Here is a 23,802-nt window from a genome sequence, read left to right as displayed (position 1 = left end):
CTATCTGTTAGGTTGTACACCAATGGTACCTTGAAATAAGTGATATATTCTGTGATAGTCCATAGATTTTTGAGAAATGGGAGAGCTTATTAACATTTTATATATGCGCTGATACCATTCCATATATCTATAGCCATGTGTGCATCTGTAACTACATCCATATTCTTATAAAACTTATCCTGTCTTTATACCTACATTTATAACCATAAATATACCAATATCTATTTATCTAAATATTTATCTATCTACCTGGCACTATTATTATGTCTGATATCTCATATTCTCAGTAGTATGAACCAAGTTCATTAACCAAAAAAACCTCTTTATAGTTGATGATATATTTTTCATTTCTAAATATTTTTTTTTATATAATGATTTTTATTTTTTCCATTATAGCTGGTTTACAGGGTTCTGTCAATTTTCTACTCTACAGCATGGTGACCCAGTTATACATACATGTACATATTCTTTTTTCTCACATTACCATGCTCCATCATAAGTGACTAGACATAGTTCCCAGTACTACACAGCAGGATCTCATTGCTAATCCATTCCAAAGGCAATAGTCTGCATCTGTTAACCCCAGGCTCCCAATATTTTATCTGGCAGAGCAATCTTCAAATATTTTGAGATTTAACATCATCGATTTTTATTTCTACACAGTTTCCAAATTCCCCTGGCTGTGGCCTTCATGCATCTTATATCAACACACTTTTCTCAACAAATGAATGAAAAATAATTATGATGAATTAAAAAATAATAAAACATTAAGCTTAAACCTCTTTTCAAAAAAGTAGTGTTGTAAATGGCAGTGATTTATTTTAAATTTTAAAGCTTTATTGTGTGAGTGTGTGAGAGACAGACAGACAGAGTCAGAGACAGAGAGAGAGAAATTCATAGTTGTGAACTGTTTATCTTCTGCATGGGAATGAATGTGAAGGACAAAGAGTTACTTCTTTAAGCTGCTTTTCGAGGAAAAGAGCTCCATGACTCATGCGCAAACCAAAGCACTTTTGTTCTTTTTTTTTTTTTATTTTGCTAATACAAAATAAGGAGAGAGCTGAATAGCTTTATAAATTGAGCTATTAATTAATCTATGCATATATATTTAGTTATAGAGAGAGATGCAAATTAATGAGTTGCTTAACTGATCCTTTTTTTCTAGGAATTCTAGAGAGATGATAGAGAGAAGAATGATTATATGACATAAATCATACCATTGCTTTATTAGGTCAGTCTCCCAAGGCAATATTAAAGAACATATACATATATGTGTAACTGGGTCGCTTGCTGTACAGTAGAAAATTGACAGAACATTGTAAACCAGCTATAATGGAAAAAATAAAAATCATTAAAAATGCCCTTAAAAAAGAAATTAAAATAAACAAATGGGATCTAATCAAACTTACAAGTTATGGCACAGCAAAGGAAACCATTATAAAGGAAAACTTAAAGACAACCTACAGAATGGGAGAAAATATTGGCAAACCATACAATTGACAAGGGCTTAATATCCAAAATATACAAACAGCACATAAAAACTCATCAATACAAAACAAACAACCCAATTGTAAAATGGTCTGAAGGCCTAAATAGACATTTTCCAAAGAATATGTATGGATAGTGAGTAGGAAAATGAAAGACACTCAGCATTGTTAATTAATAGATAAATGCAAATCAAAACTACAATGATGTACCACCTCACACAGGTCAGAATGGCTATCATTAATAAGTCTACAAATAACAAATGTTGGAGAGGGTATGCAGAAAGGGAACCCTCATATACTGTTGGTAGGAAAGTAAATTGGTACAACCACAATGGAGTAACAGTATGGAGTTTTCTGAGAGAGCTAAATATAGAACTACCATATGAACCAGCAATCCCACACCTGGGCATCTATCCAGAGAAAAACCTAATTCAAAAAGATACATGCACCCCTATGTTCATAGCAGCACTATTCACAAGAGCCAACTTATCAAGACAACCTACATATCCATTGGCAGATGAATGGATTAAGGAAATGTGTACATGTGCGCAATGGAATAATACTATTTTCAGTAACATGGGTGCAACCAGAGATTCTCATAATAAGTGAAGTAAGTCAGAAATAGACACATACCACGTGATATCACTTATACATAGAATCTAAAATATGGCACAAATGAACCTATGTACAAAATAGAAACAGACTCACAGACATAAACGGAGGTACCAAGGAAGCAGTAATTGTGCTTAGGAGTACCAACGAGCGGTAATTGTGCTTGAATGAATTAGGGAAGATTTAATAACAGAGGAGATGGTCATCTGTAGACTCTAAAGTATGGCACAAATGAACCTATGTACAAAGTAGAAACAAACTCACATAGACTTGTGTTTGACAAGGGGGAGGGGGGAGGGATTGTGATGGAGTAGAAGTTCAGGGTTGGTAGATGCAAACTATTACATTTGATAAGCAATGAGTTCCTGCTGTATAGCACAGGGAACTATATCCAGTCTCTTGGGATAGATGATGATGGAAGATAATATAAGAAAGGGAATGTATTTGTATGTATGACTTGGTCAGGTTTTTGGGTTACAGCAGAAACTGGCACAACATTGTAAATCAACTGTACTTTAACTAAAAAAATTAAAGTAAATTTTAAAAATCCCCCTCAGATAGAAAGAATGCATTTGAAGGGTTTTCTGTATTTTCAAAGTATATTTATAATATTATGAAGCTGTGACTTATATTTTTCTCCACTGATTTTTGTATTGCTATCTTTCCCTGGGTACTCTACATATTTTTCATTTAATAATTAGTTTTTTTTTTCTTTCTAAGAGGTTGAAATAATTGCTTTACAGTATTTAAAATATCCTCTTTTTAAGAAAGAACATTTTAATTTCTAACAAAGGACTTGTATTTCTTTGTAAAATATGCTATATCATGCACTTATCCTTGTTCCTCTTTCTCGTTTTTCCCCAATATAATCCCACTCTAGTCTCCCTACTGTATTTTAAATCATATAAGTTTTAATTTAGGCATGAGTGACTAAGTCAAAGAAAATAAATACAAGTAGAGATTACTTCCCCAATGGATTATTAAATAAATTTGGTCCCATTAAAATTTTTTCACATCCACATTTGTGAGGAATACAAATAAATATAAACTCTAATCAGTCTTCCAAAAAACTTAGATTTTAATATGGGAGACAGAAATAAATATGTGACTGTAATATAGTTATAAATATTTATGAGAAGCCCTAAGCTATATAAGACTGGATGAACATATTCATATAAGCATTTCTGTATTATTCACAATCATGCATACAGTTCCTTGCATAGAATATACCTATGTGGTGTGTTTATTGAAGTAATGTTTGTTGAGAAAGAGGCTAAATGAGTGAGTGAATGAATTAAGATATGCATAAGTTAAGTAGAAGTACCAAGGAAAGAGTAATTGTGCTTGAATGAATCAGGGAAGATTTAATAATAAAGGAGATGATTAAGTTTAGCCTTCCAAGACACAAACTGGACAACCTGATTTATGCAGGCCATGGGATTCCAAACAGAATACAGAACCTGTGTGAAGCTCAGAGGTCAGAAATGGAGGAGCTCATTCCAGAACTGTGAGCAAGCCAAAAAAAAAAAGAGTTCCTATTGTAGTTCGGCAATAGCAAACCTGACTGGTATACATGAGGATTCAGGTTAGATCCCTGGCTCCACTCATTGGGTTAAGAATCCAGTGTTGACATGAGCTGGGGTATAGGTTGCAGTCATGGCTCAGACTCAGAGTTGCTGTGGCTGTGGCTTAGGCCAGCAGCTGTAGCTCCAATTCAACTCCTAGGCCAGGAACTTCCATATACTGCAAGTGTGGCCCTAAAAAGACCAAAATACATACATACATACATACAACCTGTGAGCATCCTTCACTGTCTACAGACATTGTGATTAAAAAGAGCTAAGGCTGAAGGAATTGTTGGAGAGATGCAATCATGAATTTAAGTAATTTTAAAAGGTATTCAAATACCCTCCTCCATTCTGATTTCATTAAGCAAGAAACAGCACATTTTCTCCTGCTTATCCTGTTTGTTGCCTCAGAACCCTTCCTATCACATCATCCCAAAGAGCCACTATTTTTGAGTAGCCATATGAAAAGATACCTAATTGGCAATTCTAGTATGTTAAATAAGTAAAGAATATTAATGAAATGTACCAAAAAGTAGTATTGGCATTTTGGAAAGATCCCCTTGAGGGTAGCATCCAGGATGAACTGGAGAGAGAAGATGATAGATAGTATTTTTCTTTATGTGTGAAAACTTAGATCTTGTCAGTCCAATGTTTATTTGCTTTGTCAGAAAATGTCCTCAGTACTGAAAAGATTATATTTTTTCAGGAGGAGCTTTAAGTAGAAGAGGGAATATTATTAGATACTCTTGGTACTCACAACTGCTAAATTGCCGAAGGGGATATTTTAAATATCTTTAAATTAGGTTTCTATGTATTCTCTCCAAGGTAACATTTGCATTTTTAACCTGCAAGAGCAGAGAATAAAATCAGTCCAGCAACTCTCCAGTTTGTCTTTACCTACTACTCTAATCCCTAACAATCGTTACTCATTATAAATGCAGCTGTATGATAAATGATCATGTATGACAATAATCACAAAAGTCATCTTCAAAGAATATGAACCTACCTAAGAAAATCAGCACTGAAATCTCAGAAATCTTAGTGAAATTAATTCAAACTCCTTCCTGTTCCCACTAAATTCTTACATTTTCTTCTTAATTGGAATTTCATCTAAATAGAATTTAGAAAATAAGAATACCAGTTTTTTTAATTACTATTTCATTGTCATGAAGAAGAGTAAACAATTCTTATACCATGATAAGAGAAGGTTTGCAGTGTGAATTATGGCAAAGGGTCCGATAAAGTGCTATATACCCTTTACAGTTTGTTATCTAATGTGCATCATTCAGTGAGTTCAATCCCTGGCCTCGTTCAGTGGGTCAAGGATCTGGCAAACTGTGAGCTGTGGTATAGGTTGTAGACAGGACTTGGTTCCCACATTGCTGTGACTGTGGCTATGGTGTAGGCTGGCAGCTGTAGCTCTGATTCTACCACTGGTCTGGGAACTTCCATATGCCATGCATGCAACTTTAAAAAACAAAAACAAATAAACAAAAAGAACATGAAAATTCTACACAAGTAAGTACACCACAGTAGCAACCCTTAGCTCTGATTAGAGCTAATAAACTCTAATGCTGTTAAGATCAGTTTCACATAGATTAAATATATGTTCATGTAGAGTATATTACATTCAAAGCCTGGGTTTCCAATGTTGTATCTGCTAATAAATGTACTCACATAAATATCATGCATATAGATAGATAGCTGCAAATTAACAACTGAGTGTTATTGATTGAGTGCTCCATTCAGTTCATACAGGTTTTCCTTAGAATGCTGTAGAGTTAAGTGGATGGCAAACACAGAGTGATGTGTTTAAGTGAAAAAGAATAGGATTTAGTCAATTTCTAATGCTACATTGTTCAAGTTATATAATATCATAGGGAAATAATGTAAATTCCAGTTTTTTCTGCTTTAATACTGACACCAAATAAGATGGTAATGATAGTACTTCCTAATAACTATAGGTAACTACAAACAGTAGCAGTATGGTTACCACTGGCTACAGCTGAGTCCAATTGAAAATCAGCTAATTGAAATGTTTGTTTACAGTTCTACCATACATTTAGGTATTTCTCTGTGACTGAGCCACTCTGTCAATCTCTTGGCTTTTAAAACATAACTTTGGTGTTATTTGCCATTTCAGCATTTCATGAACAATTTCAAAGATCAATACTATGTGTTATGTACAAGACATGTAAAAATTGTAATTTTGTTAGAATTGACATTTGAATTACAGGTGTTTGGGTCAGCTCCATCCATAACCATAGTGAGTCAAATTAGTTGCATTTCAAAACATATCTCCAGGTTTTTGTCTGGGTTCTCATGAAAACAGAGCCTGAGACGGTGGCAATGAATGCAGGTAGTGTATTTACAAAGTGGTCCCAGGCAGCAGGTGTAAGGTATAGGGAAGAAGAGGAGGACTGTGAAATGAATGTGGGAAGTGGAATGTACAAGGATGGAAGTGAACAGAAGCCTGTGCTGTAAAGTTAGTTACTGAAGAAATTGCTTGAACCCTGACCCTTGGAGATCTGTGGAAAAACCAGTGAACTGTATTCCCAAACTTTCTAGCCAGGGCACAGAAAAGATGTAGGATTTATCCGTTGACTCCAAGTCCCTATTGGTCAAATGTAAGCATTAACTTGGCCACAAATATGAGTCATGCACATGGAAGAGATGCACATTTTTCAGTACAGAACTGATTTCATTAGGTATCCTAGGCTGCATCATCAGAAAAGCCCAGAGCAAGAAGCAAGTATTATGTAGCATGGGAAGCACTGCTGCATTTTTTTTTTTGGTCTATTACTCCTTTATTAGAAATTATAAATGAGAAATTATTTCACTGCCTGAAGACTAAGATACAACAGAAGTTTCCATAGGCTCAAGATTTTGAGACATTCTAGAAAGACTTTGCTATAAGGTATGTTCTTTCTTTGGCATGGCAGCATCATTCTTCTTTAAAAAGTTTACTGGACAGACATCGTTTCTGCCATCACCTATACAAACAATGTGTGTATACCTCACTCCCTGTTTATAAACTCCTGTTTACTTACAAATTCTACCAAAAGTGCATTTTTTCAATGATTTTTGGGAACATCTATTGCAAGAATGAGCCATTGTAATTTCCCACAAAGAGATGACTACTGCTCTCAAAATCTGCTGGATTTTTAAACATTTTATCAAACACATCATGAAAACTGATAGCTTCTAAAACCCAATCTATGAAGATTGCATTTCTTTTCTTTTCTTTTTTTCTTTTTTTTTTTTTTAAGGGCTGCACCCGCGGCATATGGAGTTTCCCAAGCTAGGGGTCTAATCAGAGCTGTAGCCACCGGCCTATGCCACAGCCACAGCAACGCCAGATCCAAGCCACGTCAGGTCACCGCAATGCTGGACCCTTAAGCCACTGAGTGAGGCCAGGGATCGAACCTACAACCTCATGGTTCCTAGTCGGGTTTGTTAACCACTGAGCCACAAGGGGAACTCCATGAAGACTGCATTTGAATCTGAAATAATGATGCAGTAAAATTTATCTTTGTTCTGTCTTATAAACTTTAAGAGTTCCACCATCCCCAGAGTGAAAGGCATTGCTATCACTGTTCTTTTCATTTCATCCTGTTTTACATTTCATATCCCAAACACTGATTGAAGCCCTTTGTGTGACTAGTTGTCACATAGTGAGGTAGCAGGGAGGAAAGAGGTGTTTTGAAGTGGTGTACCAGAAGTTTCTAATATATTAAACATTTTTTTTCCTCTGAAAAGTTGTTATCTCTTACTCCTTACCTATCTGATGAGAATGAGAATGTACTGCATATAGCATTTTCTCCCTTGGTTGGAAGATGAAAAGATATATGGAAATTTGTGGAAAAAATGAAATTTTTGAAGAAAATTGTCCAATATGGGCCGTTTTCTTTTATAAAATGATAACATCAAATTTATTGTGTGGCAAATTAAATTGACTTGTGAAACTTCATCAGTTTACCCCCATTTCTTACATGGCCATATTGTGATTTTAAAATCCAGAAGCAATTAACTATGTTTGATATAAAAGAAAAGATAATATTTAACTCAAGAAGAAAACAAATTTCCCTATTTTTAATACTATCGTTTTTTATACTTAATTATTATCCATCTAACTTTATACAATATTTTTAAAATTAGTTTTCAACTTTTTTTCAATTTAGTCATCTTAACAAATATTTACTGAATGAATGGTATTACATGTTTAGGCCTCCAAGAGATATATAGGTAAAATGTTAAGGCTTAAGATAGAGAAGATGCATTTTTAGACAGGATTTTTTTTTTCTTCTCATGTACAACTTTGTGACTTTGGAAATTAACTAGGCTTTGGGTAATTTAATTTTCTTACTTTAAATGAGAGATTCAATCAAATGGACTTAATGCTCTTTTAATTTATGTAGTTCAGTGACCGTTCTTGACATGGATCTTTAAATATGGCTGTCTATGCTCATTCCAGTATGAAACAAATGTAATGTTCTATAAGGCTTTTTCCTATGTCTTATATTGCATATAATTTTAGAACCATCTTTTGAAGCATAGGCAACTGAATCTTTACAGGAATAGAAGGGCTTGTGTTGCTATAACTTTTAGTAGCATACCCTTGCCTTTTCTAGCTAACAGTTTACTGTCCAAAAAATTCTGTTTGAATCTGAATCATAAATGTGTTCAAAGACTTTCATAGTTTTCCTTAAAAGGATATGTAAATGACACCGACTTTCTTCAGCTTATCGCTATAAATGTTGACCTTATAATAATGCTTTATAGGTTTTCACTTTACATTCAGCCAAAGGCAATTAAAACTGCTGGTTTATATCATTTATTTTGACCTGGAAATTTTTTTATCATTTAAAAAAAGCTCCATTTAAATTGTGGAAGTAAAACATTATATAGCTTCTTATTGCTTTCTGTCATTTTGAGGGACATAGTTTTATAAAATATTGAATTAAGTTCAGAAATAGCATTAGCAATTTAGTTTTTCCATGCCTATGTGACAGCTAGTAGTGAACTTATTTGTACTTAAAGATTGCTCTATGTATTGTCAGGCTTATTGGTTAGTTTTAATTGTTACCATTGCTTATAACTGAACTATTATAATGTCATTCCATTAGAAATTCAGTCCTCCCAAATGGTGGGTTTTTACATTTTTTCATTGTTTTTTCTTCCTTAAAACTGCATTTTTTAAAAAGATTAGGCAAGTATGACACTGACAAAGAAGAAACAAGCAAAGAGCATGCCAGAGGGATGATTAAACACACCATACTTTCCCAGTGTACAATGCTGTGATCACACAGAATTTTATGCATAACTTCCAAGGCTCAACAAAAGTATTGAGTGCTTTAGTACCAGTATCATCACTGTCATATTTTCTTTTGGCAGCTGTTAAGATTATTAGCCTTGTAATGATGGTTATTCTCTGGATGCTCCTTTTGGCTCAACATCTCGGCTTATCCTTCCAGTGAAAGCCAAGCCAGAGCAGTGACCTGGGAGCAGGCCAGGGTGGAGTTTTGTCTGGCTCTTTCATGGAAGGAATGCTTAGCAGTAACAGCTACGCTTTAAAATCATGGAAATAAGAACAATTTAAAAATCTGCAAACCTGATAATCACTCTTCTTGCTATTGCTTAATATTATACAAAAAGATACATTGGTATTTAACTAAAAATAAATAAAATAAGTTAAGTCAAATCCCAATTTTTCTATTGATTCTTTATTCTCATAGTTGGCTTGTTAGAAGCGGGAATAAGCATACTTGGCCTTTTGAGATCATTGAATCTTGAAGATCAAAATTTGAATGAGGTATTGCAATGTGAAATATATTTAAAGTACATATTTTATAAATATGTAAGGCTTTTTTGTTTCTGTTTTTTGCTTTTCTTAGGGCTACACCCACAACATATGGAGGTTCTCAGGCTAGGGGTCCAATTGGAACTACAGCTGCTGGCCTATGCCAGAGCTACAGCAACACTAGGTCTGAGCCGCATCTGCAAACTACACCACAGCTCACGGCAATGCCGGATCCTTAACCCACTGAGCAAGGCCAGGGATCGAACCCGCACCTCTTGGTTCCTAGTCGGATTCGTTTCCAGTGCACCGCAATGGGAACTCCAAGTCCATCCTAACATTACACATACATGCTTTTTTTTGGAGAAAGGAATTAGATTTTTCAAACTATAGACTAATTGCTTAAACTCAAAGAATAAGTTTAAAAAGTTTCGATGTCAACAGTTTGAAGTCTCAATAAAATTGCATATAAATAGAATATCTAAGATGAAATTCAGTGTGTTATTAATGTAAATTCAGTATGTGATTTATTTATTTATTTATTTATTTTTTTTTTTTTTAATTTTCCCACTGTACAGCAACGGGGTCAGGTTATCCTTACATGTAGTATGTGATTTATAAATTGAATTATACTTCACATATGTGAAATCAAGTATGCTATCATCCTATGTAAAGAAAATAACTTTGAAGATGAATTACCTGGAATCAAATATTTTAGACTATGATTCTTTTGTTTTTCTTCATTCACTTAAGTGGCTAATATTAAGTTTCCTTGAGAAAGTTCATTAATCAGAATACCAATGGGGCATACACTCATCTCCTTTATATTCTATGCAAAATTTTGGAAATGTTCTATGCTTCATAAATGTTTATTATAGGGACTGGTGAACAATATAACTGTTAACTCTGTATAAATGCCATTCTGAATCTTCATAGTTTATGTTCATATGTTTCTGTCGAAATTAAAACAATTTTTTTTAATGTTTTGTATTTAATGATGAAATACAAAACATTAACAAAAGTGGTTTAATTGATTGCCAAGGTTTTTTGTCATTGCTTATGTGGTTGTTTTTAAAGATATAACTTTATAAAAATATTTAACACCTTGATTTATGCATTCTATTGATTTTAATATTTTTCTTTCATTAATATCATGTAGAAGTGAGTTTATAAGTTTAATAAACTTGGGCTTTCCACAAAACTTATAAAACCTTGAGATTACTAACAATTATATAATACTATAGTGTAAAATATGTGTATTTATATGAATATATATGTGTATATATGTATATGATTTCTTTTTCTCAGACTTGAAATGTGACAATAATATGCATATTATTCATATGTATTATTAATATATACACATCTATCTGTATATGTATGTATATGTACATAGTCTCTCTCGGTATGTGTACATTGAAGAACTGGAGTGTTCATAAATTAGAAAAGAGGCTTTTTAAAAAAAAGATGAATAAAAGATTTTTGTCAAGATTTTAAAATATGAGAAAATTATCATAAGCTTGTAGGTTCTTAAAAATCTAGATATCTAACACATCAGGATCCTGAAATAGAATTCAATTGATTCTAACCAAGAAATATCCTAGCAATACCTAGATTCCATGGAAGATAAAAACAGATTGCCCTATTACAATATTCCTAAGAGAAATTGCTACTATGTGGTGAAATCACCAAGTTCTACTCTGATTGCCAACAGGCAAGTATGAGACAGTTCTATCCCAAATTACTAGTGTATAGTGATTTCAAAGTGTATTTTTTCCCCTCTTTGAAGTCTGATACCATTCATCCCTGATATTCTTCTCTGATTTATCACCTTGAGGAAATTGTACCCCAGACAGGTACTAAGCTATGCAGGCAAAGAAAAAAGAGTAAAGGACCAAGAAAAGTTTCTAATATGTAGTAATTACATCTTTTGGCTCATATTATTTCCATGTAAGTATTAGGATTTTACAACTGGAATACTAATGTAGAATGCTATTTGTTATGAAGAGTATGAAAACATAGCAATATTTATCAAATTTTGTTCTGCTCAGTCCAATGTAACTGCTAAACTTTTATTCAGTTATTGCAGAGAAAGATATACAGAAGAAAAAAATTGTGATCCTAAATAAAAATATAGGCAGGTAAATAATATCCTTGCATAAGCAAGACTCATACAGGCATTAATTGCTAAGAGTGTGTCATTGTGGGTTAGAAATATATATATATATATTTGTCTCCTAGTACTCTCTAAAATTTGACAGTAAGTAAATAGTTTTCAAATTTTGCCCTAGAGTTTTCATATGATCCTCACAGATTAAAGCCTTAATTATGCTTGATGTGGAGTGAAAGACAACTGGTCTCCAGCCTTGAAAGATAGATGATAGATAAAGATGATGATAGATAGATAGATAGATAGATGATAGATAGATAGATAATAGATAGATAGATGATAGATAGTTGGATGGATGGATAGGTAGATAGATAGACAGATAACAACTTTATTATTAGTCTTTGCTTAACAAAACGCTTCCAATGCTAAACATGCTTGAAGATGCTTTGTTTAAAGTCACAATGATATTTAGAGGTCAACCAATGCATCTTTTCAAGATGTAGCTGGTTATTGCTCAAAACAGTTTTATTCTGACTGATGTGATTGCATGCAATAATTTCGCCACACATGAACAAAACTGCCTACTATATAGTCAGAAATGATAGTGATGTGTTAAAATTATACCTTTTTGCACACTTTCTTCAAGAAAAGTGAGCATTAGAGTGTTAGAGACTGAATGTTTCTCTTTAATGCATGATGACCTTGTCAAGATATTGACAAAAAGGTGGCAGGTAAGTATATTGTGCATGGGTCAGCAAGCTTTGGTCTTGTCAAAAACATGATCCACTACTGTGCCTACCTTCATTTCTCAGCAGGAGACTCTCTGAAGTTCTAGTAAAAGAAAACGTGCCAAAAATGGAAAAATGAAGATAATCACCAAAGAAAAATATAAAGATAATTGATATAAGCTGTCTTACTGCTTAGTTACCTCATACTAAGTGTTGTAAACACTTAAATGCAGATATTAGCTAGAATTGATGCTGAATCACAGCAAGAGATTTGAACTTCCCCATCAATCATCAGAAATTTATCATGGTTGTTTCTATGCGACATTTTCCTTAGCATGAAATTGCTCAAAATCATCTTTTCACATGTTAAAAATAGTGTCAATACGTATGTGTTTTTGCATTATCCTCCTTTGCCAATGTTACATAGCTAATTCTGCATCTAGGAAATATAAACTTCTTGTATAGTTTATGAAATTAAATTCATTATTAACTTGGTTCATGATAAATAACTCTTACCCTAGCTATCTTGCAGAATTATTAGAACAAATGAGAACTGTATATGGGAAAACAATGAAGTTATGTCTGTATGTGCTGCCCAGATACCCCTTCAGTACAAAATTTTTTTTTCTGCTGCCAGAACTGTTGCTACCAAACAGCCCTCAGCCGTCAGCTTTGGAATTGATTTGGCTGAAGAGATTCCTCAGGTCCATTGTCCCACACCATTTGCAGGGTCGTGTGCATCAAATTACCAGTTGTTATAGGTATATAAAGACCTGGCCCCTCTCCATGATCAGCACAGTTACAGAGGCCCTATTGGAGTTTGTTTAGTCCTTTGTAGAGAGCACATGACAGCCCATCTTCTTTCTGCCACATCCTGCCACCTTCATTTCCATTTACTGCTGCATTTACTATACACTTAAATGGCTAAAATAGTAAGCTGTACATTAGATACCTTATATTACAATCAAAAGAAAGCAAACTACTGGTCAGTGAATCACGATGTGTTTTAATTTCCAATGTATGTTAGATAATTAGGTTCCACTTCATAAAATAGCCCAAAGAAGCTTAGCTAATGCAAGTTCTGTTACACTGCCTACTCTAAACTACCATGTTCCACATCTCCTGAAACAAAACTGTTAACCAGTTTGGATTTATGAGTTTATGAAATTCTTCCTATTTTTGATAATAACTTTTATTCCTTTCCTCAACTTTAATATACATTCATATATCAAAGATTATACAGATGTCACAGGTATTCAAAGTTCCATTTGTATTTTGTAAAGTAAAGGGGAAGTATACCCTATACCATAACAACTAGGAAAAAAAAAACAATGGCAAGCAAAGGCATTAGAACCAAAATATTGAGAAAATATAAATTTAAAAAACAGATATTTTCTTTTATATTTCTTTTGTGTCCCTGAAGTATCTTCCAGCAAAGCTTTTCCAGCATTTCTAAAGCTTCTTTTTATTCCCCACTTCTTCCTAATCCCTCTAATTTAAGATGCTGATTTTAACCAAATGTAGGTTAGAGGTAGCTGAAAAAATAATGAAATATCAGTATACTTACACATATGCACACACAGCACATACATACAATTAATCTTCCACATTTATACACCATTTGAATTTGAAACTACTCATTAATTGATCACTAGAAATGTAATCACTGATCATTGCTATTTGGAAAGTCAACTAAACAGTTATAAAATTTCAGAACTGTAAGGAAATAAATAGGTCATAAAACGCCATCATCAATGATTATTCCATTTATATCTTAACATATGTTTTCCATACTTCCTTATGATTCCAGGTTCCAACTGGATATGCTCTCATTTTTACCACTGGACTGGTACTTATACCAATGAACTCTCAGTGTAGTTTACCTATATTTGAAATAAATTCATGGTTATGAAGCCAAGGGCTAGTGGGAGGAAGTATTTGGAATAACTAATGAAAGATAGTTAATGATAACCTTATAGTATAAAATTACAAAATGAAAATTGTCTTGTATGGAAATTTCAATTTGAAATCATCTCAATTAAGTTAGATACATTTTACAGTGTAACTAATTACAATAATGCAGCTAATCAATTGATTACCTTCAGGAAATACTAAAACAGACCAAAAAAATTGATTCTCGGAAAGGACATCTCATATTTGAAATGTCACATATTATGTTTGAATGTGTTTACAACTATATTCAAGATTCCATTATTAAACATTATAATTTTTAAGGGAAATCTGAATGAACTCAAATCACAGTGAGCAGCACTCTCAATATTCTATATAATTTCTCAAGATTCTTCTGAATTCCATCAATATTTGAGATGTGGAATTTCTTCAATGTCCAGAAAGAAAGGGAAAACAAATTGAAATAGCCTCCTTTTTCTGTAATTCTTTCCCCAGGATGATGAAGCATTTTAGACAATCCAGTCCTAAACATCTGAAAGCAGATATGCTATATTGAAGGATGAATAGAAAGGTTAGTTGGTTTTTTTATCATTCAGTGAAAAATAAAAATGTATAATTTTGAAGAAATAATATGTTCCACATAAAAAGGAACACACAAAAAATGCACAAAAAGAACAACAGAACTCTAACCAGGACCCTGCACTCCAGGTATTAATTAAATAATTTTTCTTAGTCCACACATGACTGAAATGCTAAAAAACAGATGGATAGTTGAGACAGATCATCCTGGCTGAGGGATAAGACATAAAAAATATAAGAGGAAGATAAGACATATCCAAAGAGGCTAGGGAGGGGGTAAAGAGGGGAAAGGCAAGTAGGGGAGTGTTAAAGAGTGGACAGAGGAAGAATAAGAAAGAAAATGAAGAAGGAGGAAAATAGAATGAAAGAATGAGAGGATAAATGGAGGAAAGATGACAAGAGATTGAGACAGAAGGATGGAGACTGAAATATTAAATTATAATAAGTGAGGTCAGAGGTTGAAAGACTGAAAAAATGAGAAGATAAAATACAGGTTTTGGAGTTTCTATTGTGGTTCAGTGGGTTAAGAACTGACATAGTGTCCATGAAACGTTGGTTTGATCCCTGGCTTCTTTCAGCAGGTTAATAATCCAGCTCTGCTGCAAGCTATGATGTAGGTTGCAGAGGCAACTGGGATCTGGTATTGCAGTGGCTCCATAGCCTACATACAGCTGCAGCTTCGATTCAACCCCTAACCCAGGAAATTCCATATGCCACAGATGCCACCTTAAAAAGGAAAAAAAAAGAAAAAAAAAAAAAAGAAAAGAAAAGAGTTTGCTACCAGACTTCCAGCAAAATCCTGCTCATCCAGGCCACTGGATCATGTCATAGCCTGTCTAGCAGTTCCAGGTAAAACACACACCTTCAGGCAGCTTCCTCAGCTCCAGGCTCCCAGAGCCCCCCCCTTTGAACCCATGGCCCATGCTCCAGAAGCCCCAAGTGGTTCAGCAGCTTCCTCAGCTAAGGCTCTTAGAGGGCTCCTATAAACCCAGAGATCCAATCCATTTTTCAGAGAAGACACTAATCTCACCAACAGTTATACAAAAAAGATGCTCAGTATCACTATTCATCAGTAAAATGCAATTTAAACCACAATGAGAAACCATCTCACACTTGTTAGGATGGATATTATAAAAAAAGATAAAGACAATCAGTTTTGATTAGGCTGTGGAGAAAAGCTAACTCTTGCACACTGTTGGTGAAAATATAAACTGAAATAACCAGCATGAAAAACCGTATGGAGGTTTCTCAAAAAATTAACAATAGAACTATCATATGACCCATAAATTTTACTTCTGGATATATATATTTTGAAGGAAATGAAATCACTACCGTAAAAAATCTGTATTCCCATGCTCATTGTAGTATTTACAGTAGTCAAGCCATAACTAGGTGTCTATCATCAGATGAATGTGTAAAGAAAATATGACATATTCTTATATGTATTAAATACGTATGTATTATTAAATATGTATATACATAAAAATATTATTCAGCTGAAAGTAAAGGAAACCCTGCTATTTACAACATCATGGATGGACCTTGATGGCATTATGCTAAATGAAATAGATCAGACAGAGAAAGGCAAATACTGCATGTTGTCACTTACAAGTTGAATCTAAAAAAGATGAACTCAGAAAGAGAAAGATAAACATCACATGATACTACATATCTTGAGTATAATACACTGTACAAATAAAATTTTTCACATAAAAGAAACTTATGGACTTGGAGAACAGACTTGTGGTTGCCAGGGGGAGGGGGAGGGAGTTGGGCAGACTGGGAATCTGGGGTTAATAGATCCAAACTATTGCTTTTGGAATGGATAAGCCATGAGATCCTGCTATATAGCACTGGGAACTATATTTAGTCACTTATGATGGCACATGATAGAGGATAATGTGAGAAAAAGAATGTATATATGTATGTGTGCTGGGTCCCTTTTCTGTACAGTAGAAAATTGACAGAACACTGTAAACCAACTCCAACGGAAAAATAAAAATCATTAAAAAATAAAAAGATGAACTCAAAAAACAGAGTAGAATGATAGTTTCTAGTGGTTAGGGAGGAAGTAGGGGAAATGGAAAGGTGGTGATCAAAGGGTCTAATGTATAGCCTGATGATTATAATTAACAATATTATATAGTTTAAAGTCTTTAAGAGAATAAATCTTAAATGCTATCATCATCACACACACAAAAATGGAAATTATGGAGTTCCCATTGTGGTTCAATGGGTTAAGAACTTGATTAGTATTCATGAGGATGCAGGTTGCTAGAGCTAAGCCTAAATATTCATCTTAAAAAAAACAGATGATCCATCAAAATTGCATAGCTTAGCAAATAGATGACAGTTCTTCATGGACCACTACTTCTAGAGCTCTTCTGCAGCCTGAGATGATTGTGTGAAGCTTCCAGAAACTACAGTGCACAATGTCACTAGTTTGTTCAGGCTTGACTTTCTCTAATAGGTCTCTACCTCTGAGAACAAACACAGTAGGTTGATGTCAATGTTCTGAGGGCCATGAGCTTGGTTCTCCAGTCTTTCATTCATAAACCTAACACGACTGAACATTTAGCCTCACTATGCTATCCTTTAAACTAAAGAGGGAGTCAATAAGATAGTAAAAAAGTAGACTGGTCTCTAAAAGGAGTGTCCTCACCTTTGAGTGAATGACTTTTCTATACAAAACCATATCATTCAGTTTTCTGGAGGCAGTCATTTATCAAATGGTGCCCTCAGCATGCTAATTTACATCTAATTGATAAGCACTTTATCCTCTGAAAAACTTACTTGTCGTATTCAGCGTTTGCCAGAGTGACTTCTCCTTTTTTGACAATGAAATCTTACTCATATAATAAAATGTCGCCTTCAGGGTTATGCTACACAGATCAGTGTGACATGTCCCTTCCAAGGTTTTGAATTAATTTCTATTAATTTGACTTGTGACAGATACCCACTACTTAGGCTTAATTACAGAGAATGTATCATCTAATTCAAATGGACAGGTTTCAAGGATAACTTTAAAATTCTCTTTTTCTAGCATAACCAGATGTCCAACTGTCACAGAGTTTACCAAATAAACCCTAGAAAAAGTGTTTTTTCTTCTTCATTCAAAGTTTGAACACTTTCCATTGCTTTTTTGGCTGCCATTAAATGAGGCTTGCTTCTGAACTGCAAAATCTCAGACAGGCCATCTGCTCCTGCTGAAGAGCTCAGTTGCTCAAGTTTATGCCATTGCTACTTTGATGTAGCAACAGTTAAAATCTATCTAAATAGTTAATATATAATAAGTCATAAATGTGTTTTAAAAGTTGATTGTAATTAAAACCTTTAAAATTCTGAAAAAGTATTATTGGTCCAGAATTGTGGAATTCATAACAGAAGATGATTTGTGCTGTCCCACCAATTTTCCACTGACCCGAATGTCTTTAGAAAGTGTTTTAAAGTCATGATTATGGTTTGCCTCTTATGAGTTAAATTGGTCATCTGTATTATATACCTATTTGAAAAATATCTGTGATTCCTTAATCACAGATTTGTCGACACAAACAACTCCCCTCAAAAAAATAAATAACCTGTTGCAAAAGAAGAAATGTTATTACAATGACAACCCTTTAAACAGTCTCTAATTAGGTCTAGTGAGGAAAATAAACGTGAATCCCAACTTGATTTGTTACACATTCTGTGCTTTGAGGGTAATTATTTTCCCTTATGTCCCTAATTACCTTTTCTATAAAATATATATTTAAAATATGTCCATGGGAGATTATAGATATAGATATAGATATAGATAGTGTACATTAGATTATATTTCAAATATATGCATATGTATATATGTATTTATACAGGCGCAAATGTATATATAAGTTGATAGTATAGTTAGCTATGCATAGTCTTTGTCAAATATCTAAGACTTGTTTATATAGCTTCAGGAGAAAGTTTATAAACAGGCCTTTCTACCAAACTCTTTCTACCTCTTTCCAAAATAGCTCTGCATGGATAGATGAACTTCTTAACTCTAAATGTTAGAAGCACTTGTTATACCAAACTGTAATCATTTCTCTATCTGTCCTCACAGGTGGAAATGGAACTCCAACATTCATGAGAAGTGTTCTTGCCACCTTTGCGTAGTCAACACTTAGCACAGACTCTGGCACATACTACTCCTTAATACAGGCTTAAATAAACGCTAAAATAAACAAAAATCTCTGATATCATCCTCTCCCTTACTGTACACAAGCACAATTTTCTTAAAATATTGATTTGGGATAAACAGAATTTATGTTTGAATTTAAAGGACAGGAAGACTCAAAACACCAGGACTTAAATGTTAGCATACATTAGAATATTCTGGGAGATCTTCTGAAAGTGCCCATTCTGACTCAGGAGGTATAAGGACTAGGCTGAGAGTTTTCATTTTGAACAAACTCCAAGGTGGTGCAGTAACTGTACCACACTTCATGTAGCAATAATTAGATCATCCATGTGTATAAAGAATATCGAGTTAGCTGAAATATTTTGTGCACGTAAAAACAGTCCCAGCCATTGCATACGTTAAAGAATACTTAAATTTTTCTCAGATTAAGTTCCAAATTATTTTATTAACAAAACTTTGACACACAATCAAGCCCCATGTAGATATAGATGAAAGATGACTAGATTTGAAGCTTATGGTGAGTACCAGCAACCTAAATTTTGAACTGCTTTTATGTACACTGTATTATTCATGATGTTACAAAGATAGAGCTGCCCAATTTCCAAGATGAAATAGTCAAAAAATGAGCCAGCCTTTTAACAGTCAAAAATGGTATACCAGGTCATGATCTGGGCTGTATTTATGAATCCTATAAAAATAATTCAGTGCAGGTTAGGGTGATTGCTTGCCTGTTTATTTCAAACAAAGTAATGGGATAGAAAATGCAAATGGTCTTGTTTTGGTTGAGATTATAGTTTAGCTTGAGTGAGCCCCTCTTTGAAATAGGAACAGCTATTTAGAGCAAATCAATCTGCTTCAGAGACATCTATTCATCTTAATCACCATAAAGCTCACATTTGAGTCAATATTCCATTTAATAATACCACAACATAATTAGATGTTCATCTTGTGACCGGACATGTAAATACATAGATAAAAATTTGCAATAGAGCGGCATTTATTTTGATGAAATAAAATAATGGAAAGTTTGAAGGAAATTGATGAGTAAAAATGGTCGTTTAGTAAAGAAAAACTGGTTGGCTTGCTTTTCTTTAGTCTAGAGACAGAGATATGTAAGAAAAACCTTCATTCATTTGAAACTTAGTCACAGGTCTTCTTGTAAACAAATATTCAAGGCATCTGGAGGCCATTCATTGCACTTTACAGAGAAACCTAATTATCTATATTTCTAGAATTTCTTACTAGGGTGATTTTTACATATAAAAGTAAATACAGATGAAAAGTTATGTCCAAAGAGGATCTAATTAAGGCTGATTTTAGCATTTTAGACATAGCTAATGATAACTGTATTTATATAAATTATAGCATTATAAATATAAAAAAACTTTTCAAGTTTATATATATACATACGTATGTGTGTATGTTTATTTTTTACAAGATTAGAGGTAAAATTAAATATGTGTGCACTTCTGCAAAAATCAATGCTCTAGCCCAAGAAAAAAACTGATAAACACTGCTAAAATCAAAGTATAGCTTGGCAGACATCACATATAATGCCTAAGTAAGGGCTGATACATGAAATTCACATTGCACATAGAAAAGGGAGATCAAAAAGTGTCTTCATATACCATATACATGTTTGCATTTTATAAAAATTGAGTATATTAGGTGTGGGGACCATAGTTAAATATATAACAAAACAAAAGTCTGAATATATATTCTCTACAAAATTATACAAATATTGACATTTAATTATGAATCAGCCTACAATGTTTCTACATTTTTCATAGAATCCACCAGATGATTTGTTCCATACTTCTGCAAAATAGAGTATAATAGTGATAAAACAGCACACTAATGGAATACCCATTAAGTTTTTCCATTGAACTAATGACAGTTGCTTCAAAAATTGTTTTAAACAAATCATAATTTATTGATGAATTTGGATTATATATTTATAAAAATTAATTTTCAAATGTTTGTAGATCAATTTACAGTATTTTATGTCTCTAGTCTGGTACATCAGAAGTATTCTTTCCAAATTATCAAATCAAACATAATGCAAATAACATTGATAAAGATGATTCTTTTCAAACAAAAAAGACTTTAGTTCCTCAGATGAAGTCACTAGTAATGCTGGCTAGGAAAAAAACTGCCCATAACTAGGTGGGAGAAGGGATTGGATTGAGGAAACATTTGAATAATAAATTTTAACAGATTTAATTAATACATTATTCTTATAAAATGAGGGAAATTCTCATGTAGTCATGGTCAGATGAAGTTGTTTGTTCTCTGCTTTCTGTGTGTGTATTTAACAGTTAATTAGATTAAACATTCAATGAAACTTGTTAAAACAACTTCTGAGGAACCAGGAGAAAACATGAGGAGAAGCATTGTTGGTATTTAGGACACAAAAACTGAGCCATAGATTTACCTCACTCTTATAAGAACTCTATTAAATTCCAGCCTCTAGAAAATATAGGCTAGTCAAGGTTAATCTGTGAGTGGATTTAAAAACTGCTGAGGGTTGGAGATGGAGAGTTTCATGCACTGTCAGGGGACCGGAGTGCAGAGACCTGGTAAAACAGTGTGCTCTAGGTAATGAAATTTGCTGACTATTGGAAGGGAGCCATGCACCAATCACTGCAAAGGAGCAGAACAGTAAAAATCTGAATGACTAGGATAAACTAGGAATATGGGCAGCTAAGTGGCTTTTGAAATTCAATGTAGGGAAATGAAAATTAACAAACTTGGAGACATAAAAAGAACACTGTAAAGGAATCCTCCTCCAATGGCAATATCACCAATTTTGCAAAAGTAGATTTAGAAACCAGTTCCAAATGTGTAATGTGGCTTTACAGAGCACATTTATCAATTTTTCACTTTACTATGCATACCTTGAGCACTTTCTGATTTGGGGCCTTCTATTAAAAATTCAGTGGTAAAGTTTTCAACTTGAAAGAGATAAAATAGGGATAATGAAGCAAATTAAAGGGATACTAAAATAAGATCACAGATGTACATACATATGTCAAGAAACATGTTGAAACCAATACTTGCAAAGGGCTTTAATGAGAGGACAGTTATCTCAGGGCTATGGACATGAAGCCAAATAGAACACACACATAACTGACTATTTGGTCTATACAAATTTATTCATGCAGTCAAATGCATGACACAAATTTATTTTGTTTTTGCTGATTGAATATTTGACATAATAATATGAAGCATTTTTTATCCATTTTGAAAATCTGGTCATAGACTCAAAATCAAAGAAATATTTTAAAGCTGTTTTAAATTAGGGGAATAAGAGAATTCATGAATTGAATTTTAGATTTTCATTATCTTTAATGTTAAAAATAAATATAAACAATGAAAGGCAACATAGTCACTTGACAGAAGCAATTTATTCTCTACTATACCAATTTGTTAAATTTGTTAAACTAAAATATAAAAGTGGCCATACCTCGGACCTAACCTGTCATTTTTCTGAGACACTGAGACATTACATGTAAGGTATGTATTGGAGATCACAACTAAGATGTCTTTTTTAATATTTTATTTATTTATTTATCCTTATTGAAGTATAATTGATTTACAATATTATATTAGTTTAAGGTGTATAGCATAGTGATCCAGTATTGTTGCAGATAATATAAATGTCCCTTTGACAGTTAAAATCAGACTAGCTTTGGAACCAAATTAAAATCACATGGAGGACATAATGACTACATAGCAAGATCTACATATAAATCCCCCACAGGGTATATCAATTCTGAAACTAAAACATAAGCAGCAAAATACTCTCATTTACAATCACATATCAGACCCTGGAGTTATCATAAAAACATTTGGTGTACAGCAGCAGAAGAGTGCTATGTAATCTTTAATATAAGTTATTAAACCTCTTCTTATGTTAAATAAACATTCCTCAAGACTTACAGAAGATGTGATTTTATATTAATTACTTTGGGCATATGCAATAAATAAAATGTATAGCTTTGATTTTTTAAAGAAATCTAATATAATCTATATTTTAATCTAATATATTAAGATATTGAATATAGTACATATCAAAGGTAAGTAAAATCAGACTCAGAAATCTTAAGTTTGCTCATCTCAGTCAATACTTTTATGGAGTTGCCTTTTTAGAATTATATCTTGAAATATAATTATGGTTTTTAGTAAGCCTAGACATTTCTTTCTTTCTCCAATCCCTCTGATTCACTATCCAACAGCTGCCCTTTCCAACCAATCAAAATACACACACGAAAACATCCCCACAACCCATAACCTTAATTTAAATTTAAATCCATTACTAAAGACTAAAGGAGTCCAAAATTTTAATCACACTGTCAGTAAGATATGCTTCCCAAATGTTTCCCACATACACCTGTACTGATAATACTAATAAGTCATTTCCATTACAAAACACAAAACTAAAAGAGAAAAAAATGTAAACGGAAGTTGTAATATCAAGTTTAATTTACATCCCAAAATCAGTAAAATAATCTTCCAAAGCAGAGGTCTTTGAAGTGTGTTCCAGCATCAGCATTATCCAGGAGCTTGTTAGAAATGTAATTTATCAGATTCCACTGAGAACTGTTAAATAATAGTTTAAGAAGTACAGCCCAGCAATCTGTGTTTTAACAACCCATCCATATGATATTTTTGGCTGGTTAAGTCTAAGAACAACTGATATGTACTCTCATATGTTCACATTCTAAATTCTGGTTTTGTTCTTCCTCAATCTAAATTGGTGATGAAAAATGTATAATGGATCCAGCTACCTCTTACAGCTGAAAACTGTATTTCAGGTCACATTAATTTGTCTCCTGAACTAATGCAATG

General features: G+C 33.3%; 1 pseudogene; it reads right to left on the bottom strand.

The window, feature by feature from the left end:
- LOC110260479 lies at positions 6,467–7,288 on the bottom strand (annotated as a pseudogene).

Source organism: Sus scrofa, chromosome 4 (assembly GCF_000003025.6).
Source record: "Sus scrofa isolate TJ Tabasco breed Duroc chromosome 4, Sscrofa11.1, whole genome shotgun sequence".
Classification (NCBI taxonomy): domain Eukaryota; kingdom Metazoa; phylum Chordata; class Mammalia; order Artiodactyla; family Suidae; genus Sus; species Sus scrofa.
Note: the sequence above shows the minus strand (reverse complement) of the source record. Positions and strands in the feature narration are given on the sequence as shown.